Below are 23,485 nucleotides of genomic sequence, written 5' to 3' on the forward strand. Positions count from 1 at the left end.
ATAGGCTGGCCACTGCAGCCTCTCTCTCGCTCTGCTCTCTCATTGGTGCAGCACAGGGGGGCGGATTTGGCCCTGTGGTTCCCAGTTGCTGATCCCAAGGTTCTTGGGTTCAGACTTCCATCGGCCCAACAGTTTGGCCTGTAGTCAGAAACAGTGGGTGTTCTATTTATTCCAACAGCATCTGTGCCCAAGGCCTGATTCTCACTGGAGTGGCAAACCTGTGCCGGAGCTGAAATGCTCTCCTCGCTCCTGGCCTTTGCCCGTTCTTGTCGGGGCTGATGGGAGTTGGAGTTGTTTTCTGCAAAGAGATGCACTCCTAAGTTAAAAGTGTGTGTTTCTACAGGAGTATTTGCACTTCCTATACACAGTTTCTCATGCAGGAAGTGTGTGGTCTATAAGAAGTGAAAGATGGAGCCTAATGGTTACAGTAAAGCGCCTAAAAGAGACACATTGAAACTGCAGGCGGGGTTCTGATTGAGTCAGTGACCACAAATCACATGTGGAAATCTGGAGGCACATGCATATTATGCCTGGTGGAGAGAAATAATTTGTAACCAGCTTAAAGGAGGTAAGTCTGAAACAAAAAACGTATTTTCTCCATCTCCCCAATTTGATGAGAGGCCTCCAGCAGTTGGAGAAGCATAAGTGCCACAGGTGTTTAAATTTCCATTCTCCCAGGAGCAAAGACAATAGCAGGGAAGATACAGCAGGGCACTGAACTAAATGCTAATTAGCATACCCTTCAACATTTATCCGATGAAAATAGGGACGTCCCATTCCGTAATGATAATTTCACTATTTATATCCCACATATCTGATTGGGTTGCCCCAGCACTCTTGGGCAGCTTCCAACATATATAAAAACATAATAAAACATTAAACATTTATTTATTTATTTTTAATTCTTTTTATTAGATTTCTTGCGTCATACAAAGAAAAAAGAAAAAGGCATTTTAAACAAAAGGAAAAAACAAAAAGTACTCACTAAACACAATAATAAAGTGAGTTAAAAAGAAAAGGCACTAAATAGAAAAAGAAAGACCAAAGAGTAAAAGAAAAAAGAACAAAAGAGTTGGTGCACATAACATTTTATACACGTCACCTGGCCTCCTTCCCTACTGATTTCGGATTTCTAATTTTAATAGTTTCTTTTTTACAGCTGGTGTTGGTTTTTAGTTTGTACACCAGAAGTTTTAAATCAAACCTGCTATAGTTGGTAGGTTTCTGAAATTACCCTCAATATAGACCCTTAAATTTATTCCAGTCATCGTTTAACTTTGTATTTTTTTGGTTCCTAATTCTTTGCGTCATTTTTGCCAATTCAATAAAGTCATATAATTTTGATTGCCAATCCCTCACCGTTGGTGTGTTTGTGCTTTTCCAATTTGGGCAATCAACATTCTGGCTGCTGCTGTTGAATATTGGAATAAGGTTTTATCTTCTCTCTTTATCTCATCTCCGACTATCCCCAGTAAAAAGGCCTCTGGTCTCTTGGGGAATGTGTATCTAAAAATCTTTTTTAGCTCATCATATATTTGGTTCCAAAATTTTTTCATCTCCTCACATGCCCACCACATATGTATAAAGTTTCCTTCTTTTGTTTTACATTTCCAGCAGGCCTTATTACTGGTTTTATACATCCTACTTAATTTTTCTGGTGTTAAATACCATCGATAAATCATTTTCTCTAGGTTTTCTCTAATTGCAGCACTTGCCGTAAATTTTATTCCCTCATTCCACAATTTTGACCATTTCTCATATTCTATGTTATGCCCCAATGGGACGCGGGTGGCGCTGTGGGTTAAAGCCTCAGCGCCTAGGACTTGCTGATCGAAAGGTCGGCGGTTCGAATCCCTACTGCGGGGTGCGCTCCCGTTGCTCGGTCCCAACGCCTGCCAACCTAGCAGTTCGAAAGCAACCTCGGGTGCAAGTAGATAAATAGGGATCGCTTTCTAGCGGGAAGGTAAACGGCGTTTCCGTGTGCAGCTCTGACTCGCCAGAGCAGCGATGTCACGCTGGCCACGTGACCCGGAAGTGTCTTCGGACAGCGCTGGCCCCTGGCCTCTTGAGTGAGATGGGCGCACAACCCCAGAGTCTGGCAAGACTGGCCCGTACGGGCAGGGGTACCTTTACCTTTACCTATGTTATGCCCCAGATCTATCGCCCACTTGACCATGACTTCCTTAATTTCTTCGTCTTTTGTATCCCATTCCAATAGTATATTGTACATTTTGGATAGTAATTTAGTTTTATTTTCAATTATTTCGATCTGGAATATAGATTTCTTTTCATTCATTCCTATTTTTTTATCTTCCGTCCATATTGCGTTGATTTGATGGTACTGTATCCAACCTGTCAACTTCTCTTTCAGCTCCTCGTATGGTCTTAATTTCCAGCCATCTTGAGATCTTGTTAATAAGTCTTCATATGTCAGTTTTTGATCTTCCTGGTTTATTTTTTTGATTGTTAAGATGTTTGTTGGGGACACCCACCAAGGTGTTTTCTCTTCTAACAATTTTTTGTTTTTTCCCCAAACTTCATACAGGGGACCCCTGATAATGTGATTCGAAAATCTTTTATAGGTCTTTTCTTTGTTTGACCAGAGGTAGGCGTGCCAGCCAAGTCTGTTATCTGCCCCTTCAAGGTCTAATAAGTCGGTGTTCTCCAGGGTTATCCAATCTTTAACCCAGCATAAGCAGGCAGCTTCGTAATACAGTTTTAGGTTGGGGACTGCGAGTCCTCCTCTTTCCTTTCGGTCCGTAAGTAGTTTAAACCTGATCCTTGGCCTTCTTCCCTGCCATATGAATCTTGATAGGGTTTTCTGCCAGTCTTTGAATATTTTGGACCCTCTAATAACAGGGATGTTTTGAAACAAAAACAGCATCTTGGGGAGTGTGTTCATTTTTATTGCCTCCATCCTGCCCAGCCACGAGAGATTGACTCTGTTCCAGACATCCAAATCTTTTTTAATTTCGTTCCAAGTTGTCGCATAGTTGTCTTCGATTAAATTTATATTTTTTGGTGTAAGCCATATTCCTAGATATTTTATTTTTTTGGCCACTTTGATTCCATATTGTCTCTCTAATTTTTCTTTCTCATCGCTGCCCAAATTCTTTATCAGCATTTTTGTTTTAAGTTTATTCAGTTTAAAACCAGATAAGTTGCTATACTCCTCTAAGACCTCCAACGTTCTGCCCATGCTTACTTGCGGCTCTTCCAGGGAAATCATCAGGTCATCCGCGTAAGCCTTTAATTTAAACTCCTTTGATCCAATTTTTATCCCTTGTATCTCTGGCATTGATCTTATTCTATTCGCCAAAACTTCTAGCACTATAATAAATAAAAGCGGGGAGAGAGGGCAACCCTGCCTTGTTCCTTTCTCGATTTTGAATGTGTTTGTAAGGTTATTATTTATTACCAATTTGGCCGATTGGGTTGAATAAATTGCTTGTATTCCTTTCATAAAATCGCCCTCTATTCCTGCCTTTTCTATAGATTTTAATAGAAACGACCAAGAAACATTATCGAATGCTTTCTCTGCGTCTATGAAGATCAACGCCGCGGGGATATCGTTATTAATCTCTAAATGTTCAATTATATTTATTACATGTCTCACATTATCTTTTAAATACCTATTTGGGAGGAAGCCCGCTTGGTCTTTATGTATTAAATTTGCTAAACATTTTTTTAATCTGTTTGCCATGATGTCGGCATAAATTTTGTAGTCGTTGTTGAGCAGAGATATTGGCCTGTAATTCTTCATGTTCAATTTATCTGTATCTGTTTTGGGAATTAATGTTATAAAGGCTTCCCTCCAAGACTCGGGTATTTTCCCTCCTCTCAGGGTGTTATTCATAGTATCGCAGAGTGCTGGTGACAGTTGGGTTTCTAAAACTTTATAATATTTGGCCGTTAGACCATCCGGTCCTGGTGCCTTACCCAATTTCATTTTTTTTATCGCACTCTGTATCTCTTCTATGTTTATTGGTCTATTTAACTGGAGTCTTTCTTCCTCTGTAACAATCTTCCCTTTACAGTTCTCTAAATATCTTTCTATTCGAGTTGGGTCCTCATCTCCTTTCTTGTACAGCTCCTCGTAGAATTTAAGAAAGTTTTTTTGTATTCTTTTTGGGTCTACTATCACTTCTTCTTCAACCATTATTTTACTTATCACATTTTGTTTTTGTCTTTTTCTCAGTTGCCAGGCTAAAAATTTTCCCGTTTTATTTGCTGATTCAAAATATCTTTGCCTCATTAACTTGATTTTCCATTCGATTTCCTGGTTCATTAACATCGAATATTGTGTTTGTAATAGTTTTGCTGTTTGTAGGCTTTTTGCGTCTTTCGGGTGCTCTATTAATTTTTTCTCACACTCCCTAAGCTGTTTAAGAATTTCTTCCTTCTTTTGCTGTCTTATTTTCTTCTTATAGTTATTTTGCTGGATAAAAAAACCTCTTAGAACCGCTTTACTGGCATCCCATGCCACTTCTATATTTGTTCCTGTGTTAAGGTTTAAGTCGAAATACTCTTTTAGGGTGACTTTGGCTTTTTCGATGATCTCGTCATTATCTAATAAGTATTCGTTCAGCCTCCATCTGAAACCCCCCTGCAATGTGCCTTTTATTTCCAGTATTATTGAATTATTGCATTTAAAGCACTTCCTTATACAGGATCGCCTTCAGACGGCTCGGGGATAACTCCATACTCTCCAATGAAAATAGGGACATCCTAAGCAAAAGTGGGACATTCTGGGATCAAATCATAAACCGGGATGGCTTCTCTAAATCAGGGACATCCCCGGAGAATAGGGACACTTAAGAGGGTCTGAATTAGTGAATGCTATCATAGAAACATCATCCAGTTATTTGGGAGTGAACTTATATAAAGGTAAAGGTACCCCTGCCCGTACGGGCCAGTCTTGACAGACTCTGGGGTTGTGCGCCCATCTCACTTAAGAGGCCAGGGGCCAGCGCTGTCCGGAGACACTTCCGGGTCACGTGGCCAGTGTGACAAAGCTGCATCTGGCGAGCCAGAGCCGCACACAGAAACGCCGTTTACCTTCCCGCTGGTAAGCGGTCCCTATTTATCTACTTGCACCCAGAGGTGCTTTCGAACTGCTAGGTTGGCAGGCGCTGGGACCGAGCAGCGGGAGCGCACCCCGCAGCAGGGATTCGAACCGCCGACCTTTCAATCGGCAAGTCCTAGGCGCTGAGGCTTTAACCCACAGCGCCACCTGCGTCCCTGAACTTATATAGACAAACCTTATTAATGCTGAGGTACATACCAACCAACAATCCATCTAATTTTACCCACAAGGAGTGTTGCAGGGCAGGTGCCAGTAATGGGAGCCTTGACATCTTTTTTTCTGGTGGAGTTTCTCTCAACAGCTGCCAGAAAAACAGAAGTTCCACAGGTGGAGCTTTCAGCAGCATTGTGAGGCAATGAGGAGAAAATATTGTGGTGCGACCACAAGCGCCCCAAGTCTCCCAAGTTCTTGTTTCGTGCTAAGAAGGAACCTGGATCTAGAAGAATGGGATATGCACCTACTTGCATTGGAGAGAATTGGGCTATCATCCCCACCCCACCTGTTCTGCCTTTATTCCTGAAATAAGAATATTGAGGGGTCCCTTCAGGGGGTTCAGTTTCTTAAGGAAGACTGGACCTTTGGAGAGAGCATACCTCTTAAGGCTCAAACCGGTCAGGAAATGAACAGTGACCAGACCAGGATATTCCTGTAATCTGATCCACACCATCTCCTGCCCTAAGGAGGGTTATGGAGTCAATTGCCTTTCCACCCCATTTCAGAATGGGATCTGAGCCTGAGGGTTCCAACCAGGGTGTCTGGTGCTCTACCATCACCAGTGCCTAAGGATAAAGTTCCTTCAGCCCTCCAACCCAAACTTCTGTGCACACCTACATGCCAGACTTTGTGCAGCTGATACTTTCCTGATCATTGTTTCTTCTCATAACCACAATCCAAAGATCCCCCAATCAGGGATGGCCAATGTGGTGCTCTCCAAGTGTTGCTTCCACCATCCTTAGACAGCATGGCTTGTGGTTAGGGATGATGGGAGTTGTAGTCCTGCAACATCCTGTGGGGATCACGTTGGCTACTCCTGATACAGATGCAAACATTTGCTTCAACTTGAAGAAAGTGATATATGCAGTTCCTCGCTATTGCCACCAGGTGTCTCTCAGAAACTGAATAAAGTGGATAGGATGGGTCTGGAAATGGGCTGGTCCAGATGTATTGGGACCCAAGATAAAACATCCACTACAATGAAGGAGCAGGCATTGTTCTTGCACAACTCCTGTTCATCTCTGTGGGGATTCAGCTATGGATTTGTGCTCCATGGGTCAGATGGGTCTGTTCATCACGTTAGTGGCACCCAAACTCTAATGCCTGAGGCCCAGCTGCACCCCTTAGTCAGGCTGCTAAAATAGTGAGGAACTGGGCTGCTAGTTAGAACTGAGGACCTGCTATGGCTGACTGGTGTCCATTGGGACTGGTTGGGTGGGAGGCAGGGAGCCCAACAGTAGGTGGCGCCAGAGAACCCACAACTGGCAGAGACAATTCCTTCTAGTTCCCCCCCCCCCATCCTTCACCCTGCGGAGTGTGCAAGGAGCAATGCTGGGACTAAGGAGGAGAAACCTGGCAGGCAGTGCCGCCCCCTAGAGAGGCTGGGAGAGAGAAGGGAGGGCAGGTGGGGGGGGGTTGATTGAGGTTGTTGGGGCAGTGCCCCATTCCCCTAACAGATCAGCCTCTGCTAGGGCCTGTGTTTGCAGAATTACTGGGAGTGGGAATTAATGGTGGGGGCAGGGCAGGCAAGCCAGTTGCTGGGTCTCAGGCTGCATAAGCACCAAACATTTAAAGCACAAAAAAGAATCCCAGGACTCGGTCCAGGACTCTGTGAAGGATGCATAATGGTGGCATGGCAGCCAGTAAAAGTGCTCTTATTGTCACCAGAGCCACGGAGGGGCTAACCAAGTTAGTCCAGAAGGTGCCACTGAGGCTCTCAGCTTGCGTGTGAACGCAAATGCACATGGGAGGGTGCCAAACTGGGTCGTTGACCCGGGTGGAATGAAGCCTTGTTTTGCCCCTGACTGTCACAGCAACAACAACACCCCTTAAGAAAAAAAGAGAAAGGAACTGTGTGAAAAAAGTAAAGGAGCAGTGCCACAGCCACTGCGAATGACAAGTCCTACACCTGAGAAAATGTGGGAGGATTTCTGTGTCTCCTGGAGAATTATGTGAAATCTACCCCACCCCACCCCCCAAAAAAGTCCCACAACTGGGATTGAGAAATTTGAGAGACCCTTGGCCACAGCTCCATTTAGAAGTCTTCCCAACCATGCAATCAAAAACCAGAAGATGCAAGGAAAATTACCCTTTTATTACTTAAAAAGAAAAAAACCCCATACAGCAGACTGGCACAGGACATGTTGTTAGGTGCCAACTAATCTCTGTGTTAATTATTCTTGACTAGGCGTCCTGAATCCTGTTTTGGCGCCCGGTTCTTTGTTCAGAGTCCCATCTTCCCAGAACAGGTCTCCTTTTCCTTAATCCTTTAATTCAACACTGTTATTTATGAGAAGGGGAATAAATCACAGCCTTCTTTTCGCTCCTGAAAATGGACTTTTATGGCTTTTGACGGGGTTGGGTTTCTGCTGCCCTTAGATGGCGAGGAGCGATTGCCATTAACCCTTGCCTTGCAGGGGTGAGAGAGGTTGTGGCGGGTGGGGAGGGTCCTTTGTGACTGGGCGGAAACTCCCCAAAGCCCAGCAGCTCAGGCTAAGGGCATCTGAAGGAATGTGGCTTCTCAGGGTTTGTCAGGAGGAGACTGAAAGATGTTTTCTTTTCTGCACATTTCGAAGCACAAACTGGTTGTGGTTTGCTTTGCTTTCTATATATATATTTAAATGCTTTTAGAACCCCATCTGCATTTCTGTTTTATCTTAAAAGTCTTCTGGTGTGGTGGTGGAGAAGGGATACGACGAGTCAGGATTTTAGGAATTTTTGAAAACCAAGAGCTTTGTAACTTGCATGCAAGTTTTGCCTTTCCTTGTTCAGATCCTTTTAAGAAAAAATATTTTGTAGGCTTTTGAAGCTTAGACACCAGAGTTTGGGTTTTAGGAATTAAACAACAATAACTACATAACTTTCATGCAGTTTTGTCTTTCCTTCCTCAGATTCTTTAAGAAAAATGCTCTTAGGCTATGATGGTTTAGAGCCCACGGCTAATGTCTTGCAGCACAAACCCACCTGTGTCTCCTGACAAGTAAGTCCTATTGAATTCAGTGGGCTTACTCCCAGGCAAGTAGGGTTATGATTGCCCTTGTCCCATGGCTCCTTGTAACTTGTGGTACAACCGTCTACATGTCTGTCAGTCTGGAGAAGGAAGAATGTGGCTCTGACCTGCTTTCCAAGGAATTGGCGTCTTTAAATAGAGCATTGTTCTTCTGCAGGGGACGTTCCTCTTTTGCTGGGAATGAACTGCAACCATTTCATCATGACATCACAGGGGAAGAGGAGCAGAGTGTTGCTTGATCCAGAGCCAGCAGATCATGCTTTTGACTCAGATCTCTCAGGTCCGAGCTCAGCTTCTAGTTTAGCCATGGACACACTGGGTGTGCTCAAGTATTTAAGTCTCTGTTATCCATCTGTAAAATGGGCATTGCCTGTAGATGTTGGGCACAATGAGATCACCTACATAAATGTGCTTGCTCCTCTATCAGCATGTGCAGACCATCTTTTGAACCTAACCTTTAACCTTTTGCTCTACACTAAAACTGGAGAGCTTATATACCAACACTGAACGCTGAACCAACCCTGAATTTGCTGACTGTGGATCCTAACGTAACCAGAACAGCACCCTCTGCACAAAGGGAGGTGTCAGTGGGTTTGGGGGAACCCCAAAGGTTTGTGGAAGTGCAAACAGTTATTTTGTTAGAAATCTCTAAGGGGTGATGAAGCCAATCCAGTGCTCGTGCTACGGCACCCCTCCTGCGCTGCCCTCCCTGCTGCCTTACCCTTCACCCTCCAGTAAGCTCAGGGAGGTGGCTGATGAGAGACCAGGGGCCACTGTACCCCTTTCTGCCAGCCACCCTTGCCCCCAAACAGCCCAAGCTCCACTGAGCATGCTCAGTGACCGCAGAATGCCAGCAGACTGCTGGCAAAAATGGAAAGCTCAGGAGGGGAGAAACTCTGAACAGCAGTATTCCATGCTGCAAAACTTTGTTGCAGGTTCCGCTTTTTTAAAACTAATGTTGGCCCACCATTTTGGCATGCACGCCTCAGAGAAGGTCTGAAGTGGGGGCAGGGCTATGGCTCAGAGACCGAAAACATGTGTTGCATGCGGAAGGCTGTAGATGCAGACAACCAAGTAGCTGGTGGCAGAGGATCAGGCCCCTCGCTGCCAAAGTACTGGATCACTGCTGGTGCCCGTCAGAGCAGGTAATGCTGGGCTCAATGGACTATGGTTGCTTCTACACTGTACCTTTAGAGCACACTATTTCCCTCAAAGAATATTGGGTGCTGTAGTTTGTTAAGGGTTTATTGGAATTGTAACTCTGACAGATAAACCGCAGTGGCCAAATCCTTTCTGAGGAACAGAGTGGGTTTTAAAGGTCAGTGTGCGCACAGCCAAATAGTCTGGCCTGGTATCTAAGGAGGGTATAAAGCACAAACCAAGTCCTGTGAGGGACCTGGCCCCTGCTCCTTAGGGTGCTTTGCCTCTCTAGTCATGGCCGGCCCTCCCATGAGGCCGACTGCAGAGGTTGCCTCGGGAGGCAGAATCCCAGTGGGGTGGGGCCCCACTGGCTGCAGCGTTGGCTTCTGGTGAGATTTGGGCAGAACCCGCAAGCTGCCGTCACACCACCTCAGTAAGCGAGGCTTTGGCAGTGGAAGCTGGCCCCTTCTGCTTCGCCTCAGGCAGCGAAATGGGACGGGTCAGTCTGGCCTCCCATGCACTGAGCCGAGTCAAGAGGGCCAGGCCAGAGTGCAAGCCTGGCCTCATGCTGGAACCAGGCCTACACCTCCACCGTCTCCCATGTGGGCACGGCACATGTCCCAGGGTGCCACACTGCATATAAAATGGCACCCTCAACTGTCCCCTTGGAGGAAGAACTTCAGCAGTTGCGACTTGTCCTCCAGTGCGGAGAACCAGGTGGCCATGCATGCTGCTCTTAAAGGCCGATGCGAAAGCCCATCTGGGATCTCTGGGGCAGCAGTGGCAAGAAATTGGTTTGTGAAGGGGGTGTGGGTGCTGCGGTCTGCTTACAGCTGTCCAGAGGAAGTATCTTGTTCCTCCATTTCCACAAGACCGGCTGAAATTGTCCAGCTGTTTGAAAAAATCTAGGCAGCAGGTCTGGGGAAGGCCAGGGGTTGTGGTTGTGTGTCTGCATATGTGTGAGAGAGAACAAGGACACTAACGAGAGAAATCCTGCCCAGCTGGTGGCATCAGGGTCCAAGAACAAGGGCTTAATGCAGTGGAACGCCCCTCCTTCTGGCGTGAACTGCAGCCGGAAAGGCAGGCGAGAGGTGCAGCCTTCTGAGCCAAGCGCTCCGCTTGCCAGAGGGAGCGATGCCCAAAGAAGGGAATATCTGAGCTGTGGAGCATCGCTCTCCAGGACGCTCCTGAGCCGCTGCCCTGGGTGCCAGCATCGCTTCTGTGCCAAGCCAGCCAAGACGTCCCAGGAGAGCTAAACCCTAAGCTCACCTTGGCCTCTCTTCAGCTCTGACAGCCATCATCAGCAGGCTCCACAAATCCTTGGCGCGAGAGGTCTGGGACTGGCGCCATCAGAACTCGAGTCAGGTCTGCCGCGGAAGCAAGCAAGGGGGCACCCAAGGAGAGGGTCCGTCTGCAGGAGGCATCAGTGGGGCAGAGACGAGGGCTGTGCACATTTAAAGCACATGCCTTTCCCTCCAAAGAATTCTGGGAACTGTAGTGTACTCGTCACGGAGCTACGATTCCCAGCAACCCTGAACAAACTGTGTCTCTCGGGATGCTTTGGGGGTCATGTTTTTTAAAGTTGCTTTAAATGCAGGATGTAGGCAGCCTAGCTTTCTGATGCACAAACAATACCTCTAAATTAAGGTTACCATATTTTTTTCAAAGAATCCAGGGACACTTTTTTTTTAAAAAAAGAAAAAAATTATTTAAAAAATATTTTTTTAAAAAGAGAAGACGTATCTTCTCTTCTGTGGTCTCCTCTGTCGCGCAGCCTTCCTCCAGGCCTCTGCCTGCTGTCTTGGAGTGCTAGCCGCCGTGGAGAAGGCTCAGGTCAGGCCTGGGCTCGGCCATGTGCCCTTGCCCTCCCGGTGCTCTCCTGCCTCTCCTCCTCATGGCAGCGGCACGGCAAGGTCTGGGCTCTCCTCCATTTTCTCCTTCCTCTTTCTCTCTCTTCCTTCTCCTTCTCCCTGTGTTTTTTACTGGCCCCGGAGCGCCGCTGGGCAGTCAGCTGGTTGGCCGGGCACTCTGGCTCTCGGCTTGATTTGGGTCGCAGGGTGTGTGTGTCAGCAGTTCCCTCAGTTGACGCGCTGGGTGTCCCCAGTTCCCCCTTGGTGGTGGCAGCGGCAGCGGCAGTCTCAGCAGCCTGGAGCCAGCCTGGTAGCGCAGTTGGCTCTGGCTGGCTTCAGGAGCTGTTTGCTGCCGTGGTGCCCGCCATTTTGCCTCGCTGGAAATCCCCATATGATGTGCCTTCTGTCATTGAACCAATCATGCAACATTCATTGCCTACTAATAAATCTACAACACTTAAAATATAAATCCGGGAACATTAAATGAAATCCGGGGACATTCCGGGAACGGATTTTGTCCGGGGACAGATTTGTAAATCCGGGGACTGTCCCTGGGAAAATGGGTACGTCTGGTAACCATACTCTAAATTAACCTCCAGTACAGCTTGTAAACAAAGTGTCAAAGTATAATTAACACAGGATTTCTTTTTAGTGCTCAAATATCTTCATGGGTAGTATTTCGGTCATTCGTAGCACAGCCCTGTGAGGCTGGTCAGTTTTATCATTCCCCTTTGGGCAGATGAAGGAGTGAGAAATCAGGTTAGGAGCTGGGGATACCTGCACTATATAGCAGGGGGTTTGTAAGCAGCTGTTGGAAAGTCTGCCCTGGAAGGCACAGAAGGTTGTTGGGGTGGTTGTGAGAGAGGAGGGCATAAAAGAGAGTTCACAGTGGCTCCCTCAGCCTTGGCGTGAACCTGGTTTTGCAGCTGAAGTGACAAATGTGCATCTCGGAGCATTGAACGCTGACTCGCCCATCAGTCATGCTCCCTTTGTCAATCCTTCAAGCAGATTGCCCCTTCTATTTTATTTCAACATCAAAAGCAACAAGAGGAGGAATGTAGCAACAACAAAAGCCAAAAGCAATTCTTCTGGGAATTGGGGGCTTGAGGATGGGAGAGGGGTTTTGTGATGATTGGTATTAGCCAATTGGGAGCCTGCCTAGCTGGCTTTTGCTGTAATAATGTTGTTCAGAGCTCAACCTCCGGGAAGGGAATTACACTTGGACCGAACAAAATCCAGGAGCGTCTAAGTTTCCTCTTGCAAAAATGTCATGTCTGCCTTTGATCTTCTTTCCTGACTCCTTTCCAGAACACGTTTTGACAAGGCCAAGAATTGGAATCCAAACTTTTTTCCTTATGTTTATATATCTCTTTCCCCACAAAGACTTCTTGTTGCCTTGCTGCCTCCCTGGTAGCTTACTCACATTGCAGACCCCAATACAGGACTGGACCAGCTCCCATCAGCCACAACCAGAATGGGCAATGGCCAGGGACGAGGAGAGCTGCACACATTGCCTGGACAACACCAGGCTGGCTCAGGCTGATCTAAATGAAGGGGGCACCACTGTTCCAGAGATCACAATGCAGGCCCAGGCAACCTTTGGCTCCCCAGACCAGACTAAACTACAATTCCCATCATCCCTAGCCATTGGCTATGCTTGCTGCAGCCGATAGGAATTGCAGTTCCGCAACATCTGGAGGGCCACAGCTTCCCCACACCTGGCATAAAGGATAGATGCTCTTTTTGTCAGATGCAGCCCTGGTCTTCCTGGATCTGGGTGTGGGAAGTGGACATCTCATTACAGGCTGTTTTAACACACGGCTGTGTTCTTGGAATACGGTGGAGTCTGTGTTTAATTTTTAGAAGTGCCTAGGCAAAGGACAGGATATGGGTGGCACTGTGGGTTAAACCACAGAGCCTAGGACTTGCCGATCAGAAGGTTGGCGGTTCAAATCCCTGCAACGGGGTGAGTTCCCGTTGCTTTGTCCCAGCACCTGCCAACCTAGCAGTTCGAAAGCACGAAGTGCAAGTAGATAAATAGGTACCACTCCGGTGGGAAGGTAAACGGCGTTTCTGTGCGCTGCTCTGGTTTCGCCAGAAGCGGCTTAGTCATGCTGGTCACATGCTCCCTTGGCCAATAAAGCGAGATGAGCGCTGCAACCCCAGAGTTCCTAGGTTCCTAAGGCCCCAAGGTTTCTGTTCTGGTAAGAGTCCTGGGGTGCTTCTGCATCCTGGCAAATTTCAGGCTGCACAATTAAGGTTGTTTTCAAGGTCTTGTGCAACAAACCTGCTTCCCCCAAAGACTTCACTTTTCATGATAAGGAAAGTGCTGGAGAGTGTGGGAAAACACTTGCTTTGACCCTTTAATTTCCCTGCAAACAAATCGTGGTGAATGCTCAGTGAACAAGTTGTCTGGAAGTATGCTCAAGCTGGTCAATGGGCATTGGCTTTGGCTCCTGCTCTGTGACCTGCTTTTGAGTGTATTATGCTTTACTGCCAGGGAGCAGAGCAGAGTCCATTCATCTTGACCTCAGATACCCTGATAAAACAACCAAGCATTCTGCAGTGGAGTTTATGGTTTGTGGGCTCTGTTTCTGAGCTGCTTGCTAAATCTACCCATTGTTACAGGACTTCTTTTTTTTAAGGTATAGAAATTACTTTCCCCCCTGTTTTAAGTCAGATGATGATGATCCACAACTTCAAACACTGTTCTAGAATGGCTTGTTACAGCACTCTTGACGGAAGATGAGGCGCTTTTTCTCTTTGATTTTATAGAATTTTCAATCAACGCTTTCTCTATTATCATGCAGAAAGATGTCTGGAACTGGAACATGCGCAGGGTCTACCAAAAGCCTGTTTGAGTGCTTCCCCATCTAGAAGCCTGAAATGTCCCATGCCCATCTTGTCCAGGACACCCTAGTTACCAAATACCAACACACACAATCCTAAAAGGAGGACATCTTCATACGGAAACATTTTTTTAAAAGTGGAAAATGCTGTTTCCTTCCCAACAAAGGTCCTTTGTCCATCACAGAACTTGCAAAGCAACACATACTGGACAGAAAGTCAGGGTTGTGGGAGTTTCATATTTTCATACATTTTGAATTAGAATGGGACTGAAGTGGGTGGGAGAGAGGAATTCCTATGTGGGTCCTGAATGTGTATCTTATGGAAGCTTGTAAAATACTGTGAAACTGCCTTAGGTCTCTTAGAGTCAGCATATAGATTACGCTAACCCTGGATTGGCAGTGGTAAGGAATCTCTGGCCCTCTGCATGTTGTTGGACTACAACTCCTATCAGCCCCATCCAGCCTGGCCCAATGGTCAGGGATGATGGGAGTTGGGAGTCCAGCAGCATTTGGAGGGCCACCGCTGATTTAGGACACCTAGCTTGGGAGACAACCCCTTGGAAGTTCTCCTGTACACACTCAATGTATGGTCAATTAACTGGCTTGCACAGGAGAAATCCCTGGTGTCCCTGTTGGTGTCTAGGGCTGAGATACTGTTTGCCTTAAACACACTCGCAATCTGCAGGCGCCAGTGGGGCTTGGGCTGATTTGAACAACAACTTTGGCAGCTGTTGCTGAACTCTGCAAGATAGGCGTCTGAATCACTGCAGAGCTGCCACAATAACCCATTGAGCAATCTGCATGGCTGCTGTTAAGCTCACACCCTTCCTGGAAAACCCTTAGCCTAAGGCAAGGGGGGAAAGAACCTTCCTCTGCCTACAATGCAAAGTGAGGCAGCGCTTTGCAGGAGAGTGAGGAAGGTTCTCCCCCCAGCAGGCCTTTGCTCATGAAACGCCAAGGCTCCCTTGAAAGAAGCAAGCGCTAAAGAAGTTTTCAAAAATGATAAAAAGTTAGGATTCCAGGTGGAGAAATCGAAGCTAGAAACAGAACTGTTAGAACCTAAGACTAAGGTACTTTCAAGAATGTATAACTTGCTGCTGAAATGGAACACACAAGACGAAATGGTTAAATCGGCTATGATAAAGTGGGCACAGGATATTGGGCATAACATTATGTTTGAGGACTGGGAAAGGTTGTGGACCACTGGGCTGAACTTCACTGCATGTAATGCTCTGAAGGAAAATGTAATGAAAATGATATATAGATGGTACATGACCCCAGTTAAACTTGCCAAAATATACCATTTGTCTGATAATAAATGTTGGAAATGTAGAGAAGGTGAAGGAACATTCTTTCACCTATGGTGGACTTGCCCTAAAGTGAAGGCCTTCTGGGAAATGATATATAATGAGTTGAAAAAGGTATTTAAGTATACCTTTACCAAGAAACCAGAGGCCTTCCTTCTGGGCATGGTCGGTCAGAAGGTGTTAAAGAAGGACCGAACATTTTTTATGTATGCAACAACGGCAGCAAGGATACTTATTGCTAAGAACTGGAAAACCCAAGATTTACCCACACTGGAAGAGTGGCAGATGCAGCTGATGGACTACATGCAACTGGCCGAGATGACTGGCAGAATCCGAGACCTGGGAGAAGAGACGGTTGAAGAAGACTGGAAGAAATTTAAGATTTATCTACAAAAATATTGTGATTTGGTTGAATGTTAAGAAGGATGCTAGATCATAAATAATTGCCCACCACCAAAGTAGACCTGAATTTGACAATAAGTAAGACTAAGGAAAATATAAACCTTTTGGAGAAATGATAGATGTATTTAAATGAAGGGTCATAAGATTGTAAACAAGATGATAATTTACATGAAAAAATTTTTTAACGATGTAAGTGGGAGCGGGAGACGTGAGGGAGTCCAAAGAAGTGAAGAAATTATGTTATATAAGTAAAGTTGTTTATTATTTATGTATTTGTATTTTAAAAATCGCAATAAACATTTATATATAAAAAAAGAAAGACGCAAGCGCCTACAGGGTGCATTTTCTACCACTGGGTAGGATTGTCAACTGACCATAAATTTTCTTTGTTAAAAATATCAGTCTGGCATGCTCCCGTGTCCTTAACAGCAGTCAGTCAGCAGGAGAAGTATTTTTTATTGCATGGAGAGAATGATCAGGTGCTGCTACACTCAGAAAAATTAATTATCCTCCTACCAAATAAAGAGATGAGGAGGTTGTGATCCTCCCAGCCTTTCTCAACCTTGGGTCCCCAGATGTTTTTGGCCTACAGTTCCCATCATCCCTGACCACTGGTCATGTGACCTAGGGATCATGGGAGTTGTAGTTCAACATCATCTAGGGACCCACAGGTTGAGAAAGGCTGCAGGTTTTTGGACTGCACTTCCTGTCATCCATGACCATCAGCCATGTTTGCTGGTTCTGATGAGGATTTGACTTAACATCTGAAAGGTGTACATTCCACATCCTTTTGTGAACTGTGGGAATGTACAGAAACAGTTTGCAGGTTACAAAGTGGCTTTCAGCGAGCTGTGAACCCCTCTCACGTGTGAATATTATTGGCAACTGCAAGCATTGGGGGCAGAGCTGCTGCTCATGGACTGAGCAAGTGAGCAGCTTCCACCGCCCCCTCCAAAAAAGCCTCCTGCCGCATTCAACTTGCTGCAAGCTGGTTCCACCTAGCTGGCAGACAACAAGCAGCAAAGCTTCCTCAGCTCTCTGGCACAGAGGAAGTCAAAAAAGCCACAGCAGGGCAGATGCTGGGAGGGGTCTCTGACAGTACAGAGAGAGGGAGGGAAGAAATTGGTCAGAGGCAACATTTCCCAAACCACAGCTGCCTGCCCCACCTGCTCAATGCATAATCACGGGGGGGGGGGGCAGGAGTCTTGTTCCTTGGGCAGGCAGATCAAAACACCAGGGACATTTGTCGTGGCAGAAATAAGAAGGTCCTGGGTCCAGCTTGGCTGTGTGGCAGCACTCCTCTTCATTTAACCAGATATGTTGTTGTTGTTTAGTCGTTTAGTCGTGTCTGACTCTTTGTGACCCCCTGGACCAGAGCACACCAGGCCCTCCTGTCTTCCACTGCCTCCCGCAGTGTGGTCAAACTCATGCTGGTAGCTTCGAGAACTCTGTCCCACCATCTCGTCCTCTGTCGTCCTCTTCTCCTTGTGCCCTCCATCTTTCCCAACATCAGGGTCTTTTCCAGGGAGTCTTCTCTTCTCATGAGGCGGCCAAAGTATTGGCGCCTCAGCTTTAGGATCTGTCCTTCCAGTGAGCACTCAGGGCTGATTTCGTTCAGAATGGATATATTTAGCATGAATTTCCCCTGGTAGTTGACTACTGCCTTTTGTTTTTGTTTTAAAAGGTAACATGGATTAATGTTACAAAATAAACCCATTTTGGGGGGAGGTACAGAGTGCCCTCCTCACACCAGTAAGCAAATTAAAATTGGCCTGACTCACTTAGGAGGAACGGGGGGGGGGTGGGCAGGAGGTGGGAATGGCAGGGGTGACCTGCAGTCCTTCACCTAAGTAAAGGTAAAGGGACCCCTGACCATTAGGTCCAGTCGTGGCCAACTCTGGGGTTGCAGCACTCATCTCGCTTTACTGGTCGAGGGAGCCGGCGTACAGCTTCCGGGTCATGTGGCCCGACCTTCTGATCGGCAAACTCTAGGCTCTGTGTTTTAACCCACAGTGCCACCCGTGTTCCTCTAGTGTCCAGGTAGAAATCATCAAAATGTCTGGGGAAATCCAGACATACGGCAATCCATGTCAGCCGTGTCATTTTTGCCAGCTTTCCTTTAAAACGGCTCCACAACTAAGAAAGCTCAACAACTTTGGCCCAAAAGGGCAGGGGGAGCTCAACAACATTTATGGCCACCCTAAGCGTTGCTTCCTCTGATGCCAGGAGGAGAGCACTGGAGGCACCTGTTTCACACCAGGTCAAAAATCCGTGCTCTGGGCCACTGCCCTGCTGGCACCCCCCCCCCCGCTATGCCCCTGCACTGACTGGTAGCAGCTTGGCAGGGTCCACTCCCTGTCCTACCTGGAGGTGCCACTGGGGATTGAACCTGGGACCTTCTGCATGCAAGGCAGACGCTCTACCCCTGAGCTGTGGCCCTTCCCCTGGAATTTGCTGCTGAGCTCTTTGCTGCATGCTTGGTGGCAAGCCAGGAAACAGCAGGGTGCAAAGATGTGAAACCTCCCAGCTCATAGCTAGGCACACTGAAGTTTCCCCTGACATTTGGTCAAGTAGCAGGATTTAAACTGAACAAACAGAAAACGAAAGTGCTGGGAAAAAATTTAACAATGGAAGAAAGAGAGAGATTTCAGAGTGAAACAGGTTTGGAAATAACAAAAAAAGTGAAATACCTGGGGGTGAACTTAACATCTAAGAATGTGAATTTATTTAAAGACAATTATGAAAAGTGTTGGACAGAAGTAAAGAAAGATCTAGAAATATGGTCTAGGCTGAGACTTTCCTTGTTAGGCCGAATTGCTGTTATTAAGATGAATGTATTGCCTAGAATGTTATTTTTATTTCAGACCTTACAGATTTTGGACAAGATGGAGTGTTTCAAGAAGTGGCAGAAAGACATATCTAAATTTGTCTGGCAGGGCAAAAAGCCCAGAATAAAATTTAAGATTTTGACTGATGCAAAAGATAGAGGGGGCTTTGCCCTGCCGGACTTAAGACTCTATTATGAATCAGCAGCTTTTTGCTGGTTGAAACACTGGTTACTTCTTGAAGACACAGACATTTTGGATTTGGAGGGGTATGATAATAACTTTGGTTGGCATGCATATCTATGGTATGACAAGGCAAAGGTGTATAAAAGTTTTAAAAACCATATTGTCAGGAAAGCATTATACAATGTTTGGACTCGATATAAAGACTTGCTGGAAAGTAAAACTCCCAGGTGGTTGTCACCAATGGAAGCTAAGGAGGTGAAAAAACTTAATATGGATTCTAAATGGCCAAAATACTGTGAAATCCTAGAACAAGATGGTGAGAAGTTTAAACTTCAGAGTTATGAGAAATTAAAGTTTAAAGTTCGAGATTGGTTACATTACCATCAGATAAATGAGACATTTAAACAGGACAGGAAAATAGGATTTCAGAAGGAGAGGTCAAAGTTAGAAACAGAACTGTTAGAACCCAATACTAAGAATTTGTCTAGAATGTATAACTTGCTGTTGAAATGGAATACACAGGATGAAACGGTGAAATCAGCTATGATTAAATGGGCACAGGACATCGGTCATGACATTATGTTTGCTGACTGGGAACAGTTATGGACCACTGGTGTTAAGTTTACGGCATGTAATGCCTTAAAAGAGAACATAATGAAAATGATTTACAGGTGGTACATGACCCCAGTCAAGCTTGCAAAAATTTACCATTTGCCCAATAATAAATGCTGGAAATGTAATGAGACTGAAGGTACCTTTTACCACCTTTGGTGGACCTGCCCAAAGATTAAAGCCTTTTGGGAAATGATCTATAATGAAATTAAGAAAGTCCTTAAGTGGACGTTTCCTAAGAAACCGGAGGCTTTTCTCCTGGGCATGGTTGGCCAATTGGTGTCAAAGAAGGATAGAACATTTTTTATGTATGCTACTACAGCAGCAAGAATTCTTCTGGCAAAGTATTGGAAGATGCAAGAACTACCTACTCTGGAAGAATGGCAGACAAAGGTGACAGACTTTATGGGATTGGCAGAGATGACCGGCAGAATCCGCGACCAGGGGAAAGAGACAGTGGAAGAGGACTGGAAGAAATTTAAAATATATCTTAAAAATTGTTGCAAAATTGAGGAGTGTTAAGATGTCAAGGGGTAAGAACTAGAGAATTACAGCTGTAACTAATAAGTTTAAGGAAAATTAATGGAAGGGAACTAGTAGATAAACTGACTAATGGGTTGCTAAGGAACTGTAAAACAAGGATGCAGCGAAAGGGAGGTATGGGGAAGTCGAAGGAAAGAAGGTGCATGAAAATAACATTATGATTTAAATGTTTTGTATGTATTTGTTTTTTTGTTTTGTTTGTGTGTTTTTATTATGTGTTTAAAAAATGAATAAAAATTATTTTTTTTAAAAAAATGAAGTTTCCCCTGCACAGTAGAGGTCTCCGTGCTGTGCACAGGTAGAGCCGCTGGCCATAATGAACCACAGGCAGCTGCAGCCTCAGCACCTCCACCACCAGCCTGCTTATTAAACTGTCAGCTACTGAGTTCCCATAGTGGTGTGAGCTCAGATCACAGCCATACTGTGCCTCTTTCCGCTGTAGCAGAATGAGAGTGTTTAAAAATAGGTTTAGTGAGTACATCAAACAATATATTCGCACATGAAATCAGAATAGACAGAGCTTAACTCCCAGGGCTTTGGCAAAGTGCTTGAGAATGGCTAACTTGCAAATGAGTGGCCAGGAGCCTTAGCATTCATGTTCTGGGTAGCTGGGCAATCCTCCGCAGCCACCAGTGTTTTGAGAAGGTGAAGCCATGTGGAAGGAGACAGTTTGCTCTGGAGGGAGCACATGCAAGGCGAGGATGAACTAAGTGCTACATCCCAAGGGGTAGAAAACTGGGAGCAGAGTTTGAGGGATTGGACATCTTCTGCAGAAGCATCTCCTGCTTATGTCCTTGCATGCATATGTAAAAAGAAAGCAAATACTGCAAATACATTCCAGCAGTTCACTACGTCCTGCACTGTTTGGGGGGGGGTTACTTCTCATCATATAGGGGTTGCCTCCCAGATGTTAGGACTCCCAATTGTCTCTGACTACTGGTTCTACTGTCAAGGGCTGATGGGACTCCAACAACATCTGGAGGGGGCCCCTGACTTGGAGGGAATGTAATTGGGGTTGCAAGCAAGCAGCGCTGAACTCTGTGCCAAGATAATCAAGTTATAGACCCCCCTCCCCATCTAAATTATACAAATATGCAAGTTTTCTTACCTTGCATAATTTTCATTTTGCAACTCAGGGAAAAGTAATGACATAATAAGCAGTGAAGCCCCCACCCACTCAATTCAACTATGCAAAGGCTTCTGAGATTTCAGCAACCTTTGCCCACATATTATTAAGCGTTATCTTTGCAATCAAAGACGATAGAAAGTTGCTTCCCCTCTCGTCAAAAGGGAAAACCACCAAACTCTCTGCCAAACGCTACATTCCACATTATTTCCCCCACTTCCACAGAAATGCAGCATATACACAACCCTACTATTAGGGGGATGCATATAGGGTGAATGAGCACCGCTCCACCCCACTCTAGAGAGCCAGCGCGGAATGTTGGTTGGTTGTAGGCTTCGCTTACAATTACAGCTGAGCTAGGGCGCTTCTGGACTGAATCCCACCCAAAAATAGAGACAACCACACACCAGTAAATTCTTATTGGGCAATCACAGTGGGTTGGGAAGTTTTGCACAACAACCCCACTTCCTCAAACGACTGGCCTTTTTGCATTAAGGGAGGTAATGGGAAAGTGCACTGGAAAGTGTGGGGCAGCACTTGCTTTGATGCACCATTTAACTTCCCCAGAAACCAATTAGGACAAATGCTTAAAAATAAAAAATCAGGCCACCTGGAAGTGCCCTAAGAGTAGAGAGACGAGCTAGTCACGCTTATTGTCAGGAAGATAAAATGCACTGCCTTTTAAACAAAAAGGACCAATTGCTATCCCCCCCCCCCTGTAGTCCTTTTCACTAGCAGGCACAGGTTTCTCTGTACCAAATATGACTCTTCTCCCTCCCACCCCAAAAAATTTCCACACTCCTTTCCATTCTACTTCATACTCTCAGCCTCCCTGAGTGTTTCTGCCAAGCTGGCCTGCATCCTTGAACTCTGCCTCTTGGATGCCTAGATGGAGAGTTGGCTACACAAGTGTTGGTAGATAGCAGCCTCCCATACAAAGGTTAAAAATGGGTTTATTTCTCCACCCACCTTTGCCTATTGTCCCACCCACCACTTACAGGTAGCCCCTGGATAGTTGCACAGCTGGGATTGTGGCCCTCAGTCTGATCCCCCCCCCACCTGCCATGCAAGCTCAGTTGAGCAGAAACAACACTGCTGAGCCCTGTCCTTGAAGTGTCCTCGCATCAAGGGTGATGCTTAAGTGTGTTTCAGTGCTATTCCATTTGCCTCCATGGAGCTTGAGGAGCAACATACATTATTATTTCTTGTACCCTTTTCAGTTTCTGCCTAGCTGTTTATTTTGCTCCATAAATACTGAATTTTGATCAGTTGGCCTGGAGAAGCAGGGTGGGGAAAAAAAGCAAGAATGAAAAGGGCAAAAAGGACGTTTACTGAAGAAATCATGGAGTAGAAGGTGCACTAAGGCCCATTTTGATTGTGGCAAATACTGATCACAATCTGAAAATGTTAACCAAGCTAAACTTTGAACACAAAACTTTAGCTGAGCGCTATTGCTCAGTTCTGGAGAAATGCAAGGCAGATTTTGAACCACAACTACCTTCTGGTCTAGGTGGGATAGGTTTGAGAAATACTTGCTGCATCCTAAGCTAATGATTTTCAAAGTGTTCCTAGTAACCCAGGAGTTTCATCTTAAGAGTAGCAAGGGACTCTCCTAGGGGGAGGTTGCCCACCAGACCTCTGGGGCTGTGCGGCCATTAAGCACCTTAGAGCAGCCTTGCTGGCTCCGCTCCAAGGCCCATCTAGTCTAGCATCTTGTTTGCACAGCGGCTAAGCAGATGCCCAAAAGAAGCCTGTGAACAGGACCTGAGCCCAAGAGCATTCTCCCCCTTCAGAGTTTCTAGCAACCAGTGTGCAAAAGCATCTTGCCTCCAACCGTTGAGCCGCTGTGGCCAGCAGCCATTGATAGGATTCCACAAACTCATGGGTGAGAAGGTTCCATAGTTTAACTATGTGCTGTGAGAAGGACTTCAGCTTCACTGGATGCCCAGGAGTCCTGGTGTTATGAGGGGGTGGGGGTGGGAGCAACCCTTGTGCACAAAGTTCAGAATCCTTTGCTAGATAAAGCCATGGGCAGCTATTAGGGAGAGAGATACAGATGTTTCCCCTGAATTAACCATTAATTCAGATTCCCAGCTTTAGGTTTAGAAAAGTTTCCAGCCTTTGTAGAACTGTACAAACGAGGTCTCGCTTGTTCTGTGAGAAACTAGTCAGGGACCACCGCCTTTCTGTTATGTATGTTTGTTTGACCAGAGGACAGAGGCCCAGTGTGCAGGAGTCCATTATCAGGACAGCATGGACAGGATCTCCACGTGTCTTCTACTTCCGAACACACTGGCTCCAAGTGGAAATCAACGCAGCCCAACAAACGAACAGCT

The 23,485-nt window shown here is 45.9% G+C and overlaps 2 long non-coding RNA genes across 2 annotated transcripts; one reads left to right on the forward strand and one right to left on the reverse strand.

The window, feature by feature from the left end:
• Nucleotides 1–219: 219 nt before the first annotated feature.
• On the forward strand, nt 220–23,425 carry LOC309360404. Its single transcript, XR_014164108.1, has 3 exons — nt 220–568; nt 8,191–9,454; nt 23,361–23,425. It is a non-coding gene; the product is annotated as an uncharacterized lncRNA (long non-coding RNA).
• LOC309360558 lies at nt 1,722–3,094 on the reverse strand. The gene is made up of 2 exons (XR_014164213.1): nt 2,140–3,094; nt 1,722–1,762 (listed from the first exon to the last, which is right to left on the reverse strand). It is a non-coding gene; the product is annotated as an uncharacterized lncRNA (long non-coding RNA).
• Nucleotides 23,426–23,485: the final 60 nt, after the last annotated feature.

Source organism: Podarcis melisellensis (assembly GCF_964234715.1).
Source record: "Podarcis melisellensis genome assembly, chromosome: 17".
NCBI classification, from domain to species: domain Eukaryota; kingdom Metazoa; phylum Chordata; class Lepidosauria; order Squamata; family Lacertidae; genus Podarcis; species Podarcis melisellensis.